General features: G+C 34.3%; 1 protein-coding gene across 6 annotated transcripts in view; it reads right to left on the minus strand.

Annotated features, from left to right (window-relative positions):
* The window catches only part of LOC150108632 (uncharacterized), a 516846-nt gene that overhangs the window by 239487 nt on the left and 265089 nt on the right, over positions 1–12270 (minus strand). The window lies entirely within an intron of this gene.

A 12270-nucleotide genomic window follows, 5' to 3' on the forward strand; every position in this document is an offset into this window, starting at 1 on the left:
TTTTATAAATGAGTTTTATAAAAACTCTTATGAAACTTTTATAATACTTCACCTAACAACATAACCTGAGATTACAAATATAAAATTTTCATTCCTTAAATTTAATAAAAGTCATTTAATTTTAAAAGGAGCATTTATTTATATATATATATATATATATATATATATATATATATATATAAAAAAGGATATACATTAAAATTAGAAAAAAAAACATTGCTCTTATTTCCTTAAGTAATAAAATAAAAACATCAATGTAATTTTGATTTAAAATTTGCTAAATATAGAATAATTATAGATTTAATAAGCAAAATGAAGCTGTAATAAGTTATGCAGGAAAGAAATTTTTCGGCGTTTTTGGAACAAGTCTACTCCTGGTTTGTGAGAATACTCTTTTGCTGTACATGCTGATAGCTGGGGCAAAAAATGTTCTTGCTATTTCACTCAAAATGGGCAATGTAGCTTTCCTTTCTTGCAACCAAACTGATGGATCAGTGCTTTTTAACAATGGTTTATTAAAATTATCTCATCATTAATGGGTTTTTTCGTGGTTAATTTTTGCTTTTGACCAGATGGCAATACAGCAGTAGAAGAAGGTTTTGGTAATTTCTTCAAAAGATTTGAGTTTAATGTATTTAAATTGGTGTTGATTGCATAGATGTTTATCTATGCAATCAATGCTCTTTTGGTTCTTGTATTCGTTGTAGATTATAAAAAGAGTTCCACCAAGTAGGTAGATCTCGAACTAATTTTATATGGCCCCAAATTTAATTCAGTTTGAATATCTTTTAATTTCGAGCATGCAGTAGATGAATGGTTAAAATGTCCTACTATTTTTCTACACAGTACTTTAAATTTGAAAATCAATGTACATGCATTAAATGAGTGCATTATTCCTAACTGCAATGTGTAAATAAAACATGGAATGCTTTAAATTTCAGCATCATCACACCACATAAAAATATTGGTGCCACTGTCTTGAATGATTGCATTAATGCATGAAATGTGAATATCCCACATTTGTAACATGGCAGAAATCTTTTTGTTAATCATCTCAGTTGTGCAACACACAGGAACATGCTGAATGTTCAAAACTATATGATTACATTGAAAGTTCGTATCAAGCCAATGCCCTGTGAACCTAATCAAACTTTCATTTCATTGGTGGGTCCATATATCTGATGTAAGAGAAATACATGTGGCATCTACAAGCTTGTTTTTAATAATTACAACTGATAATAAATATCTGGAATTATTTTTTCCTGTAAAATATTTTCTTCGAGGCAAATTGTACTGTGGTGAAGGTTACTGATTATTATTATTATTATTCCTGATACATCCAAGGAGTCTGAAGACTCATCGCGGGAGGAACCTACAACTGTCTCAACCATGACACCGAACCTCTACTACGAATCATCCATCCACGCCATCTACCGCCCATCTCCACCAGTATTTTTTGTCTGTAAATTGCGTGTGTTCTGAAGGGACGATTTGCCTGTAAATCATTCACTTTGAACAATTGAGAATGCTATGTTATCTGGTGCAATCATTTCAGCTATGGCATAATTTGTGCATCTGTCATCTATATCCCATTTCGGTGGATTGACTTTAGATTATGATTGCTTACTTCTTGAATTCTGCTTCAGTGTTTTGTTTTACAAATTCATCACTATGCTTGCATTTTACATGATTAATCAATAGACATTGTAAATGAATTTTTTCCTGTATCACCCTGAAATATTTGCTGTTTGCATATTTTAGATTTGGCAAATTTTGAATCTTCACATAAATCATAATGTTCCAAATACTGCTTTATTATTATTATTCCTGCCTAAAACTGTATTTTTTTAAATTATTTTTATTTATTTATTTATTTTCATTATTTTAAGATAAATTTTAAGATTTCTTAACATAAATAACTTTTAAGACTCCATAATATAAAATTAAAAAATAAAAGAAAAAAGACAACACCAAATAAAGCACCTATAGCAAATATAATGCACCTTGATATGAGGTTCCAAAGATAAGAGGAAGCTTTTTCGCAAATTTGTTGCGTTTGTCATAGTGCATGTAACAATCTTTTTCTAATTTAGCAGGTTAAATACGTCTACTGATTCAACCAAAGCTGAATATTTACAAAACACATCAATTCAGCCTAATACTGAAGCAAAACTGAATATTGGGTGCATCCCTAATTACTAATGTAATAATATAACATAAAAATGTTCATGAATTAATTTGGAAAGAACAAAAATACACACAAAAAGGGGGGAGGGTGACATGCTGTCATTTGTTTCAGGTTTGTGTTATGCTCAAAATTCCCAAATATAGATTTCAAGGGTTATCTTATCACCCATTTCGGAAGCCATGGAAAAACTTGTTATAAAAATGCAGTTTTTATCACAACTTTCACGTGACAAACAGGTTTGTCGTACACATTATTCTATCATATTTGATCTGCATAGCCTATGCCATTAATAATTCAGCAAGAAATTTTCGTTTAGTAGTATCGATAAAATGAAGAAATGTACATTCTGACTGATGTTTATCAATAGTATGAGCACAGTACTTTGTTTATAAAAGTTTATGATATGACCACACATGGACAGAACCAGTAAAAATATTCAAATATGTAAGCACATCTCTGCTCCTGCTCTATAACATATTAAAATAAAACATTCTTTAATTTTTTTGCAGTATCCTTAAAAGGATGAAAAGGCAACAAAGTTTGGCAGATTTTTTCAATAGAAACCAAAATCGGAATCTGTTGTATCAGAATTGACCTTGGATGGTACAAAACAGTCACAAGCACAACCCACTCCAACTTGAAAGCAGCACGTCAATTATTGAAATAAAAAACGATAACAACTCCAAAATTGAAAATAATCTTCCTGAATGCTGGACAGTGCAATATAACAATTTTAAAGAAAAGTAATCGGACTGGTAATTTCTAACAAAAAGTTAGGTTACGAGTATTGTGCAAAATATGACTTTATAAAAGAGAAAAGTGTTCATGCATCAAAAGAATGGAAATTTTTTCAGATTGAGTCATCAGAGAAAAATAAAAAGATACAAGTTTCTCTAAGGAAAAAAATGAAAGAACATTTTTCATCAAAAGTTCATAACATTTGTAAAGAAAACTTAAAACAATGTGAGCAGGATTCAATAACAAAAGTAACAGATAAGATGAATGAAAAATATTTAAGTACTACTTGTAGAGTATTTAAAACAGTTTACAGCCTGGCAAAAAGATGTAAACCGTTTTCGGACATAGAAGATGAGATAGAAGTGCAAATTAAAAATGGATTAGATATGTGGAATAGGATTACATTCTCGTTAAACTGTTATGAAAGTAGCTGATTTCATTGCAAAGGAAATTAAAAAAGAAATATTTAATAAAATTATTGAAAATAATCTGAAAATATGTTTGATTACTGATGAAGCTTCAACGATATCCTGCAAACCAGTTATTATACTTTTCTTAAAAGTAGAGGATTCAGTTACATCACCAACAATTTTTGTTGAACTAGTTGAATTGGAAAAACAAGATGCAGAGACAATATGTTCTTCAGTTATGGAAAGTTTAAATAATGTTGGGCTTACTAAGAACTACCTAGAAAAAAATTTAATACGATTTTGCTCTGATGGTGCCAGCGTTATGCTTGGGAGAAAATCTGGAGTGAGCACCAAGATTGCAAAAGAGTTTCCAAACATAATAATATGGCACTGTTTAAACCATCACCTCCATCTTGTTTTAGATGATTCGATAAAGGAAATAAAGCAAGTAAATCATTTTAAAATATTTATTGATAAGATATATACTATTTTTCATCAATCCAATAAGAACCAAATTGAACTTTCCAAAATATCCGAACAACTTGGAATTGAAATTATAAAGATTGGTAGAGTTTTGGGACCAAGATGGGCTGCAGGTTTAAGGTCAACCCTTGCTGTGTGGTGCACTTATTCAGTGCTACATCACTATTTTTTATTCAAATAAAAAGTACTTAGGGTATGGCTGCCCGTCTTGAAAATATATATTTTATAACTGATTTGGCATTGATGATTGATATTTTAAACGAAAGTTCTCTTCTTTCAAATGCACTGCAAGCAAGAAATATAGACATAATAAAGGCTGAAAAACTTCTGATAAGATGATCTATTGAAGCATTTCAAGTGCTTGGAAAGGAAAAGGGTCCATACGAAAAAAAAGTATAAACTACCTTTCAGTATATCGTTTTTTTTATACTTAAAACGGTCATTAGGGCAGTGAACCGGTTGTTAAATTATTTGAATCCCACCACTGATCAGGACTATATTACATTTTTGGAATCTGACAAGTCAGGCCTTGCTTCTCACGCTACTGACATAAAAATAACTTTGATACGTACCAGTGCGTATCAAAGTTATTTTTAGTTGCTGGCAAATGTTGGAGGATCACACACACTAAGTTTCAGTCAGATAGATCTATTACTCTGTGTTTGTCGTTCATTTGAATCGATCAAGTATCGTGATTTGTGAAAAATGGATGAAAAATAATTTCATGTAGATTAAACATTACTTTTTGAAAGACAAAACGGCTCAGGAAACCAAAGCTAAGCTTGATAAACATTATAGTGAGTCTGCACCTTCAATTAGAACGGTTTATATGTGGTTTAATAACTTTTGAAGTAGCCATATGAGCACGAGTGACGCTGAACATTCTGGACACCCTGTTGAGGTCACTACTCCAGAAATTATTGAAAAAATCCACGATATGGTGATGGATGATAGAAGAGTGAAGGTATGTGAATTTGTTAAGGCTGTGGGCATCTCAAATGACTATGTACACAGTATTTTACATGAACATTTACATATGAGAAAACTATCTGCAAGTTGGGTGCTGCGTTTGCTCACACTGGATCAAAATCGTCAACGTGTGAACTGCTGCAAGGACAGCTTGAAGCTATTTCAACAGAATCCAGAGGAATTTTTGCATTGTTTTGTAACAGTAGATGAAACATGGATTTATCACTACCAGCCTGAGACCAAGGAACAGTCAAAACAATGGTTGCAAGCGGAGAATCTGCACCAAAAGCGAAAACTGTTCCTTCAGCAGGAAAGGTTATGGCCACTGTCTTCTGGGATGCTCATGGCATAATCTTCATAGCTTGGAAAAGGGAAAAACAATTACCGGAGTGTATTATGCATCTTTGCTGGATTGTTTAAATAATGAAATAAAGGAAAAATGAACACTTGGCGAAAAAGAAGATTCCTTTTCACCACGACAACGCACCCGTTCACTCTTCTGCAATTGTGACCACAAAATTGTTCGATTTACGCTACAAAGGCCTTTCGCATCCCCCCTACTCTCCAGATTTGGCTCCATTGGACTACTATCTGTTTTCAAACATGAAAAAATGGCTGGTAGGAAAGAGATTTTCAAACAATGAGGTGATGTCAAAACAACTGCCTATTTTGAAGAGTTGGACAAATCATACTATAGAGACGGGATCAAAAAAACTCGAGCATTGTTGGATTAAGTGTATAGACCTCAAAGGAGACTATGTTAAAAAATAAAAAACGTTTGTCCCAAAAAAATTGTTTTCTTCATTTTTGCATGGACTTATCAAATGACCCTCATAGTGAGACCAAATCACACTTCTTATCTATGTTATTCAATGGGTGTTACAGAATCGCATTCAGATTTTACTGGACGTATATAGTCATGGCCATTTGGGATGTTAATTGTTCATAATTTTTTTTAATTAATAATTATTTTACTCGATGCAACTTACTACAATTGTTACTTTGAGCTCTAATAGTGTAATATCATATATTTCAGCTACAACTGAGAAGACACAAGCTAATATATGCATGATTTATGAGTCATTATTTTGATGCATCTTTTGAATGTACTTGATGGTCTATCTCCCTGACAATGTCCACATAACACTGGATGAAATATATTGGAGTTTTTGAATAAATTCTATATAATTTATATAGAATTTATTTGTAATGTTACATGTGTAAGCTGTGAAACTCACTTCAATATGTAAAATTTGAGTCATATAAAGTTTGTGTAATTTAACTCTTACAGAATTGGGGAATCTCTGTACTCAATATACAGTGTTAGAAGTTTTTTCCCACTTGGTTAGACTATAATAAATTTAGTTTAATCCTATACGAGTTGCCAAAAACTTCCAACATCTTTCTCTAAATCCAGAGTAATTTAATAATAAGGTGAGACTGGCAACTCATATAGGTAAATATGACCTCTCCACTGCTTCCACCTTGGTATCTCCACCTCTGGGTTTGGCTCCCACTGACGAGACCTCAATAAAGGTCGAAACCGGTCTGTAGTGGCCCTTTCCTTAATGCATAGCATTATACATGTCCACAAGAAGATGTGCTTTGCATTATGGGAGATACTAAGACAAGTAGTGATGAGAGCTTGGTCCACCTTTATGAGTTGCCTCAGTCCTGAAGATACTTCAGGAACAAACTTTGTTTGCTTACAATTGGATAAAGGAATAAACTAAATTTATTATATCAAAATACAGTGGCAATGGAAAATGGAAAATTGCGAACTTAAAAATAAAATAAAATTAATTAATTAAAAAGTGTACAAAGGGAAGAAACTGGAATGTAATCAAAATGCAACTTCACAGAGGTATTGTGATATAATTAATAATGACAAACACATAAGCACAACGGAAACAATGTTTATTGATCAAATGAATCAAATCTTTTGGGCAGAAAATAGTCAACCATCAGAATAATGAATTAGACAAATCAAAACAAGACTGAACCTATACTAACAATCAGTTAACTATTCAAAATAATACCAGAAGGATGATATATGATTAATTAAACCTAAATAGCAATAAGATATAATGTATTTCAAAAAATAATAAATAATTAATTACAATCACTAAGGATCAGAATCTCCCAAACTTCACGAGGTAAGGATAGGGCATCATTCTAATTTAAATTAGGATAATGTAACAAAGCCTCAAAGCTCTCTTTAAACAAATGTTCACATTTAAAATGTCTTTATCCATATGGCACATGTCCTTCCAAAGAGTTGTGTCCCCCAGGTTGACTCTATGTTGTATGAGACCTGACTTATATGATTTCCAGTAAATGATTTGGGATTTGCAAATACCAGAACGCAATCTTTCAAAGGGAGTAGAACAAAAACTTACTGTAGTGAAAATAATATTAAAATACAAAACTAAAAGTAAAATATGAACAAAAAATAGTATATAGCAAAAAAAAAAAAATAATAATAATAAATATAAAGATGATTCCTGAGCAAATGAAGTAATATCTGGGTTTTTGATAAAATAAGGCATAATCTGTGTGATTAATGTGGATTATTTTATGTCAAGTACATGTACATATTTATTTATTTTTATATATATATATATATATATATATAAATAAATAAATAAAAACATAAAAAGATATATAAACAGACGAATCAGTCAAGCATCCCAAACTTTTGGATGACTTAATAAAATATGGAAGTCAAGAAACATCAAACAAGCAACAAAAGTAAGAATCTATGAAACAATGGTCCTCCCAATACTCCTCAGAAGTGAATGCTGGAATCTCAAAATGGCTGAAGAGAAAAAATTATTAACTACTGAAATTGGTTGGCTAAGAAGATTACTTGGAGTATCTCTGCTGGATAGACTAAGAAACAAAGACAATAAAGAAACAACTAAAACAAGAAATAACAATAGTAGACAAAATCCAAGAAAGAAGACTGCAATGGTTTGGCCATGACCAGAATGGGAACAGAAAGATTACCATCTAAAGCCCTGAATACAATGATGGAAGGTAAAAGTTCCAAAGGGTGGCCCAGAATTAGATGGATAGACAAAATAAAAGAGGACCTGAAAACCAAATCACAACAAGCGACACCAAACTGGACAGAATTGTTCGGACTCTCCAGGTACAGACAAAAGTGGTAAGAATTCATTCGGCCTCATCATCATCCATATAGATGATGGAAGAGAGAAGAAGAAGAATGAACATATAAAAAGGTCAAAGCTAGATAACTAAGAGGTTTCTGACCTAATGTCCTGTCCATCTTCTTGTAGTGTTCTCCATTACTAGGTATCCACTTGGATACGAGTAAATGAGTGTGAGGCAATTTGGGACAACTAACTAAAGTGTATTCTAGGCTGGCTAAAACTAAAAACAAAATGTTAGTACAACATGATGAAAAGTAATGCTGGCTGGGGTGCCACCCAGCTGAACAACGTACATACAATTTTATTGGGAAACCAGAGAGAATACTGAAAATTCAACTATTGAAAAAAACTCAACAACAAAATTGAACATAGGCACCAATAGCATATGAAGTACCGATAAAAATGAAGTGGAACTGGCAAAAGAATTAGAGAAGTAATATGTCAAATAACTTAAGACAAAGAAGACCAAAACAGGTAAGATTCTGCTAAATGATAACCATATAATGTAATACTGGAGCACCAATACTATCAGGAAAAGTAAGAGTAGCTATAGCATTTAATATTAATTTCAAATACAGTGGTGTAGAAAATTTTCAAGATGTGGAATTTGTTAATGAGACTTATCAGTGCATGTGGTCTTACAGAAAGTACTGTTATGGAATTTTCTGTCATCAGAGAAGGTATGAAGTTGACACATAAAAGAAAACCTGGTCCTTATTCAAAATTTAAAAGGAAAGTGAACAACAGATATATAGAAATGTTTTTGGAAAATTTGGAGAAAAGAGCAAGGTTAATAATGATGAGAGCACCTGCTGTTCAAGGCACTGTATTCACCATTACTAACACGTCACAGTGTACTGTTAGGAAAATCAGCTAGGAGAACATGTAATTTACAGAGAAAAAATACTATTGATAGTGGGTGGTAGATTATTATTATTATTACGGGTATCTCCATGGAGTCAGTAGACTCATTGCGGGAGACCCAAACTAGCAAAACAATATCTGTCATATCTCTTCTTGAATTCATTTACAGACGAAGAGCTCACAACTAAGTCAGGCAATGAATTCCACTCATTCACCACCCTCCAGGCAAAAAACCTTGTTCTGACACCTTTGTTAACCACACTCTTCTTTAATTTCCAGAGATGACCTCTTGTTCTTCCATCACTATCACACAGCTGAAACATTTCCCCTGCATCAATCCTATAAAAACCTTTTAGTAATTTGAATGTTTCTATCATATCCCCTCTTCTTCGCCTATCAACCAATCTCTGCAATCCACAAGCTCTCAATCTATCAATGTAGGGAGCATTTTTTATATCACTCACCAACTTGGTCACTCTTCTCTGAACCCTCTCCACAGCCTCATCTCCAAGGAATCCAGGTGACCAGACCTGAGCACAGTAATCCAAATGTGGAAGTATCAATGCTTTATAAAGGGGAATAATAACCTCTTTATCTCTGGATGTCAGTGTGTTCCTCAACAACCAAGTAATCCTATGTGCAATCTTGGACACCTTAGCAATGTGTCCTCTGAACTTCATCTCCCTATCTACCAATACCCCTAAGTCCCTAGCCTCATCAATCTCTTGGAGTACCTTTCCATCGATGTAGTACACAGCTGGTAATCTTTTAATCCCAAAATGCATGACTTTACACTTTTCCACATTGAACTGACATCCATTTTCTTTTGCCCATTTTACCAGCTTATTTAAATCCTCCTGCAAACTTTCAACATCAGCTTGATTTTTTATTGCACTACACAACTTTGCATCATCAGCAAACAACTGAATATCTCCCTTTAAGCCATTTCCTATATCATTTATATACAAATTAAACAACATTGGCCCAAGCACAGAGCCCTGAGGCACACCACTGGTCACCTGCCTCATTCTGGACTCGGCTCCTCCATACACCACCTTATGGTATCTCTCCCTGAGCCATTCTCCTATCCATATCACCAATTTAATATCCATTCCCATCTGCTCCAATTTGCGTAACAGTGTTCTATGGGGTATCCTGTCAAAAGCCTTAGCAAAATCTAGAAGTACCACTGTGTAGCCAGTTCCTTTGTCCAACTCAGATGTTATTCTATTATGAATAGTTAATAGATTGCTAAGGCAGGATCTACCTTTAACAAAACCATGTTGGCCTCTATAGAGTATCATATCCTGATCCACCCATTCTTGAATTTTGTCTTTAACCAACTTTTCCAATACTTTTACCACTACTCCTGAGATGGTGATTGGTCTGTAATTCAATACTGCAGTTTTAGAGCCACCCTTATGCTGGAACCACTTTGCCTAACTTCCACTCCCTAGGGACCATACCAGAGTTCAAACTTAAGTTAAATATCCAGGTGAGAGGGGTTGACAATTCATTTGCACATTCACGCAACACCCGAGCTGATATTCCATCTAAGCCTACCGCAGTGTTTGCATTTAAGTTTTGCAATATATTTAATACCTCTGATTCTTTAGCTTCAATTCTCACATTAGGTATTGCTGTAGGTATAGAGATATCCTCACTTGGGTGATAAGACTTTTGAAAAGTGATCACTCAGTAACTCGACTATTACATCTGATTTTGTCACCTCAATACCATCAGCACCCACTAAGGTTATCCTTCCGAAGTCATTCTTCCTCTTACTTGCCACATAGCGGAAGAACTCTTTGGGATTACCCTTGATCTCTTTGGCTAAGGTCTTCTCATAATCTGATTTAGCTTTTCTTACTATGCTGGTAACCTTCCTAGCTTGAGCCTTGTACTGCTCATGGGTGTCCTGATCGCCTTTCTCCTTGTAAATTCTCCATAACATTTTCTTTTTTTGCAGTTCAAGCTTGATACTACTGCTCATCCATCTAATGCCTGCCTTGTTTGACCTCCTAACCATGGGGACACAATCTGATATTGCTTTCCTCAGATACCCGCTGATTTTATCCCAAGCACTGCTAACATCTTTCCCTTGCAATATGTTCTGCCATGGGATGGTTGCAAGCTCACTCCGAAGCTTGTTATAATTGCCTAACCTGTAGTTCCGTACATACCCCTTCTTAATAGAAAAATCCACAGATTTTGCAACCTCCCAAGTCAATACCACATGATCGCTTTCACCAACTGGAGGTAACGAGGACACCTTACTTATGCATATAACCTCTGAACCAATAACCAGGTCCAACACTCTCACACCACGTGTCCCTTCAGTTACGTGCTGTTTCAAGTATTTATCTCGTAGAAGATGTATGAATTCCATTTCCTTTTTGCTGCGTGATATTTCCTCCTTCCAATTGATATCACCGTAATTAAAATCCCCCATAATAATCACCAAGCCTTCACTCATTGCACTAAGTTGCTGATGCATGAATTCAATATCTCCCCCCGTACTCCCTGGCCTATAGCAGCATCCAACTGTATATTTGGTTGCGTTGGTCACTATTTCGCACCAGACTGCCTCAAATGAACTCTCATTCACATGTCTATCATCATGATATACTACTTTCTTTGGCTGCAACACATCAGCTATCATCAACAGTACTCCTCCTCCTGTTCTATCTTCTCTATCCTCCCTGAAAATACTGTACCCATCACATTCAATTCCAGTGACCACATCTTCTGCTGACAGCCAAGTTTCACTAATGCCTACAACTTTTGGTGAGATTTCACTGACTAATGCCAAAAATTCTTCTCTCTTATTTCGAATGCTTCTAGCATTGGTATACAAAAATTGCAGATTCCCTCTAGATCTTGTACCGGCTTTAGAACTGATATATAAGTCACTAACTACCGTAGTCCTATGCCGATTTTTATCCCCTCTCTTCTGCAATTTATTCAGCCTATAAGGATCAATAAATACACAATCAGTGCTAAAGTTTCTCTCTCTTACACTCAACCTTTTCAATATTAGTTTCCCTGCCCAATAACTTCAACCTGTTCAGAAAACAATAACTTCTTCAATCGCTTATGTCCTTCCATGTTAAGATGCAGTCCATCTCTAGCATACAACTGCCTTTTTCCTTCAAACACACTCCAAACATCAACAAACTCCAGACCTCTTTTTCTGCACATTCTTGCAATCATATCATTCATTATCATTGCTCGTCTACTTAACTCGTAATTGTCAAAACGAGGCAGCACACACACTATTCTCCCATTGACACTTTTCCTCTTCACAATATCTAATAATGTTCTTAAATCTTTTCCTACCCGATTTATACTACCTCTCAGGTCATTCGTACCCACCATAACTATCATCTTGTCTGCTTCATGCCCTCTCTTTATTGCTAAAGCCACTCTTTCTATTGTCCCA

Source organism: Typopeltis vanoorti, chromosome 3 (genome assembly GCF_054136105.1).
Source record: "Typopeltis vanoorti isolate ZY-2024b chromosome 3, IOZ_Tvanoo_1.0, whole genome shotgun sequence".
NCBI lineage: Eukaryota > Metazoa > Arthropoda > Arachnida > Uropygi > Thelyphonidae > Typopeltis > Typopeltis vanoorti.